We start from the raw sequence: 6,273 nt of genomic DNA, 5'->3' as shown, positions 1-6,273 counted from the left end.
GGGGAGCTGAGTTGAGCTAATTAGCCATAATATCAGCAAGCAAACTCTTCTTGCTTCGTTGACACACACAAGGGCCCCTAATTGACTGCCAGGAGTTTTGAGGCTTTAATACAGCAAAGAAGCAAGCTGTACCTTGGTGATTATGAGGTTTGGGGATATACAGCATTACATATTGAACATTCTTGCAGAACCAATCCAATGTCACGAACTTCGAATGCAACACTGCTTGAATAAACAAAGATGTGCTCAAACATTCAAAAAAGCCCAAAGGAAAGTGAAAACATTCAGCACAGCGATTTGAAGCTAAAGGCATTTGTATTTTAGCGGATGCTCTGAATACTGAAAACACACCCAACAAAACCTACTGCTAACTTAAATGCCCTATCACTGCTTTAGTTTGCACATCCATTAGACCATGAATCCTTCAATTATCACAGCAGCAATAATATTAGGTTATAGTTATTGTTCTATGTTCTTGTCTTCCAGCTAAGATGGAGTGCTTAGCAGATATTATATGGAAAGCCTTGAGGCCTCATAGCCACACACACACACACACACACACACACACACACACTAGAGATCGATCATACGTTATTATGCCAACCACATAACAAAACAATTTCAGAATTGAATGAGGCTGGGGTGGGGGATGAGGATATTGAACATAAACATCTATTTTCTGATGGGGGGGTTTGGGATGGGGCAGATGGCCTCTTGAGTCATTTAGACGAATCATCCATTTTTTAAAAGGGATTTGATAGAGACCAATCCCCCAGTCTAAATCTTTCAAGCATTTCCCCTCACTCTGACAATGAGGGGGACCTCCCTGTCCCACTGTCAATCAATCCCAAGCAGCAGGCACGAGTCACTTTAAAGGCCGCATGTACAGTATACCTAGACGAATATCGACTAATATATTTGTCCGTGCCGTCTTCACTGGATTAAATCTTTCATTTTCTTATAGAGCGAGAAGCAGAGAGAGAGAGAGAGAGAGAGAGAGAGTGGGAGGAATATGATGATGGGGGCCTCACCTAACCTCCGGGGAAAGGCCAGTGCATTAGACAGAACCGATCAGTTCCAGCTAAGATGAATATGAGCACATAGATTGGTCTACTGTCTGGGGAGACTCAGAAATGCAGTTTTGTATACGCCGAAGCTTCGAGGCTCGGAGGCAGCGAGTGAGGAGGGCAGGGAAGGAGGCAATCACTGCATAACCAAAGAGACCCCGAGCGGAGCACATCAGAGCCAAGGGCCAAGCTGAGACAGATACAGATTGCTTATTGAGCTGTTTTTAGAGTGACGGTAAAAAAAGTGTTTTTCTCAGGATGTCTCATGCACTGTGGCTTCGACAGTCTATGGGATGTGTGGGTATGCCATAGGGGGATGGTGATTGTATACTAAATTGCATGGAGTTATATAATATTAATGATAATGTAATTGCATATTTCTTGTTGATTGCATTAGTGATGATCTTTACTCTCCTCCTTTTCTCTTCTCTGTTGTCATCATCAGTAGTTAAAGTATGTGGCACGTGAGGTGTTATGTCCGTTTATTCATGTTATCAAATGCTAATTAATCGTCGTCGTCATCGTCATCATCATCATCATCATCATGACCATCATCATCCTCAGGAAAACCATCACCTATGTTGGTGCTTTATTCCTTCTTTGTTAGACATCAGCTGCTCTGTTCATATGTAAAATGAAGCTTTTTACACTCAGTGCATCACAAATAAATGATCACTCTCGATCACACATTTAAAGCTGCAGTTATCAATACTTCTAAATTAACAATGGATCAAATAACTGTCTTTAACGTGAATGCAATTGCTTCACGTTCATTATGGCATTCTATCCCTGTGTTATTATTATTATTATTATTTTATTTCATTTTGTGACTGAATTGTCATAAACAATCGTATCTCACTGCTTGCACTTCTTTTATTGTTCATGCCATCTGTATTTGCCTGTTCATATAGTATAAGGTTTGTGTTCTGCATTGCTTTTCAATGTTTATTTAAATATGGTATAACAATAGCTTTAAATGACACCAGCTATGATACTGGACTGTTTTTTTTAAGTGTTTTTTTAGCATCGTGCCAAGATGCAAGAGTTGAAAATGATCTCACGGACAGTTACTGATGTATTTACAGAAATGGGGATGGATTCTCCCTGTGAAAATAAACCAATTACCTAAAGTAGCATCAGCTTCATCTTCCTCTCTTCCCCCTCTTCTTCCTCTTCCATTCCTTATCAGGGCCATTCACAGCTGTCAAGCCCAGATCCCAGATCGCCATCTCTCCACCCTTCTTTTTCTCCACCTCTCCTCATCTCACTTTAACACCTTTACCTCCAGAGGCCCCTGCTACTCCATCCATACTGGCGTTCCCTCACGCTCTCTTGCTCCTCCTGCCATAATCTACTGTCCACTGCCTCCTTTGAGCCCAATCTCTCCCTCCTTCCTTCCTACCACCCCTTGCTGTTTCTCCCCACCACTCCCTCCACTATCTATCCATCCATCAGACTGAGTAATGGCCATCAGGGCAGGGAGTCACCCTTCAGCTGTCTGGGACAGACACTGATCACACACACAGTCACTTTGGGCTGAGGGCATAGCCATCCATTTTGTACATGGTCTCTCGAACGCCTCACATCCCACTGTACTTGCAAGGCTGAAGCAATTACAGAAGCCCACATGGTACAGATGAGGCTGATACCACTCATTTGGGGTTAAAGGGTGAATACATTGTACTTTTATTGCACAACTGCATCCCCACTGTTTGCACATTTGTCTTTACAGCCCATTGAGATGGCTGAATCGAGCAGGAATGGGGTAGATATTAACAGCAAATTGCATTTGCTGTGTATTGATCTGTTTTCTTCTCAACTTTGATTATTGCAACAATAAGAGAGACTGACTCTGGTGTCCACATTTACATTGTTTGCTTATTGACCTATTTTGTTCCCTTTTACAGTTTCCCCAGCATTTACGACCCTGGGGCTTCAGTGAGCCAATGAGCTAACATCACAGAAATGAACAATGTTGTTTTCTTTCTGTACTGATCAACAAGAGTACATTTAAACCAGGCTTGGACTAATTTTCCTGAGCAGTGATTGTGTGCTTAAATTCAAACAACAAAGGACATGTTGACATATTAAGAGGGTCTATACCTCCCATTTACTAGTTTGTCATTGGGCCACAACTCAGATCTATTGCGGTCTCCAAAGTGCAGTTTGTAAGCAGCAGCTAGGTGCAGGCCTATCGAAGGGCACAGTAATTGGCTTGAGGTATAGCCTTTGGGTGCTAACCCTCTTAATGATATCTTAATTGCCTTTTTGTTCATATTATGAAATTTTAATGGCCTTCTGAGCTTTTACCTACAGACCAGCCTTAGTCTGTTAGCCCCTCACATCAAGGCCGGTTATGACATCATTTGTCAAACATTATGTCCCATTTGTCATTTGGGAGCTACTAAATTATAAATGCAGCAACAGTTAAAGGAGAATGACCACTGATGTTGCTCTTGCTCGTAAGAACAGAACCAGGAATGAAGTGGAGCCAAATGCAGCTAACCAAACCCTTTGTGTCAAATATATATTTCTTATGCTAACATCAATTTTGTACAACATGGGAAGTCGTAAGGCCCTTTAAAAGTCCCATATTATGCTCATTTTCAGGGTTGATACTTGTATTTTGGGCTTCTACTAGAACATGTTTACATGCTTTAATGTTAAAAAAAAACATTATTTTTCTCATACGGTCTGTCTGAATATACCTGTTTTCACCCTCTGTCTGAAACGCTCCGTTTTAGCACCTGTCTCTTTAAGCCCCCTGCCTGAAAAAGCCAAGTCTGCTCTTATTGGTCAGTGTTTCCGAGTCCACCGCATCTGCATTCTCTGAGACTCAGGCAGCCGGGGAATGACTGTACGGCACTGTAGCTGCACTTTCTACCTATATATAGTATAGTTGTGACATCACTACCATACAGAAGTACTGACGGCTCGTTTAAAGACACTGGTTCTGAATATGGGCTGTGTGCATTTCTCTGTAGATTAAGCCTTTTGACACTTTTACAGTTTTTATATAGCACCTTGACTTGCTTTATGAACAAAAAATACATGAAAATCTTAATTTTTACAATATGGGAATAGCTCAACATTTTTTTTGGGAAATACGCTTAACTGCTATCTCTGATATCTGTCTGTTAAATATGAATCTACAGCCAGCAGCCGGTTAGCGTAGCTTAGCATAAAGACTAAAAACAGGGGGACACAGTTTGGCACCTATAAAGCTCACTAATGGACCTTTTTTCACAGCAGCCATTTTTTTTTGTCATAGCAATAAAAGCACAGGTGTACTTGTTGGTTTTAAAAGACGGCTGCATTCCATTTAGGTGAACTAGTTCCAGGGACACTGTCAGAGCTTCCTGGGAAAAGTCAAAATGCCTGCTGTGAAAAAGGTCTATTTTCATGTGTTGGTAGGCAGATTGTTTCCTCCCAATTCCTTAATGCTAATTACACTAATCTAACTGGCTCCTGGCTGTAGCTTCATTTTTATTGAGGACGAGGGTGGTATCAATTTTCTCACCTAACGCTCAGCAAGTAAGCATATATGTGTATTTTGTAACATTTCAATGGATTTCTGTGTTTCAGGTATAAATAATGGTGGTTATTTGCTAATATAAGTGTCTGTTTCAGTGATGATCTGTTAACAAATCTTTTTTATTTAATTTTTTTACATACTGAGAGAAACTGGAAGTCTTAAAAGCACTGCACAGCCGTGGTACACCCACACAGATGTTTCCACATATTTCCGTTGATTAGATGTCCTCTCAGGACTGTGTACAGACTGCTGTTGATTGACATGTCCGTCACTCTACCTGGGAAATATGACACCTTTATTATTCTTATAGGCCTTTTTTTTCACAAAAGCCTTTTTGACATGTCACATTAGGAATAGCACAGGTGTAGGTAATAGAATTAACAATGAATTCCATTAACTTGCTTCATATTTCACAGTGCCGGATCCCTGCCACACTGTCAGCGAGACATTGTTAATGTTATTAGCAACACCGGTGCTTCTACTATTCAACTCAACATGTCTGCTGGGGAAAAAAGGCTGTTTTTACAAAGAGCTTGGTGACATAATTCCCAGCGTAGTTCCCCCCCAAGATCAATCTGAGCAGGCCAGTGATTGAGAACACTTGTAGGCTAGTGCAGGCCATTGGTTTTAACAATATATGTACACTGTGCAAAAAATGGATTTCCACAAAACAAGTACAACTACAGTTTAGGAGTAGCAAGTACAAATGCTTTAGCTAATACCTGTCACAGTGTGGAGGCTTAATTGTTTGCCACAGTCCTACCATTGACACTAATTAGCTTGTAATTAGTGTCAGAGGTTGTGCACACAGACCGAAATTAAACAGCTGACAACAATGTCAACACAGAAATAAAATAATTTAAATCTATAAAATAAAAATAAAAATGTATATGAATGCAAATTAAAAGTATAAACAGAATAAGAATATATGTACACATATGAGATGTATATATCTTATATATAAGACATGTATTGAAATAAATACATATGTACCTACAACTCATGTAACCATGCAATAAAAGTGATATTTGTTTTAACAATTATAATAATAATTATATAATTGCATTTTATTTCTGTTGTTAAAATAGGATTGTGTCTCTTTTAATATGTCATGCTTGTCTAAGTACAGTGGTGGAAGAAGTATTCAGAAGCAACTTAATGCATAGATGGACAAAAAGTACCGAAACAAATACTAAAATGCAGTTCACCTATTACATATGATGTGTTTTTCAGCTATTTCTACCTATGGAATAAGCTCATGCCCTGGTAAGTGGCAACCAGTATCCAGGTGCCAGTGGTCCCTCTAGATATCCAGGTATTTGAGTGAAAGAAAATGAGAAAGCGGGCAGACGCGAGGGGGCGACGTTGGTCTCTGCAACACCATGACAGAGAGAGAGAGAGAGAGAGAGAGAGAGAGAGAGAGAGAGAGAGAGAGAGGGGGGGGGGGCGCTCTGCTCTGAGATCCGACTTCAGTGTCAACTCGATTCAGTCACACAGCTCCGGCTCAGACATGGCTGCAAATGCATCTAACGTCTCCTCTTTTGTTTCTTCTGACTTGTATGGCGAGATCAAGAATCGCGAGTCGCTCGCCGTTTAATCCACTGCACAATGGGCACGTCGCTTTGCATTACGGCCGCACACTGTTGCGCTCTGTCTATTACAGCTGGAATT

This window comes from Sander vitreus, chromosome 2 (genome assembly GCF_031162955.1).
Source record: "Sander vitreus isolate 19-12246 chromosome 2, sanVit1, whole genome shotgun sequence".
NCBI lineage: Eukaryota > Metazoa > Chordata > Actinopteri > Perciformes > Percidae > Sander > Sander vitreus.
Note: the sequence above shows the minus strand (reverse complement) of the source record.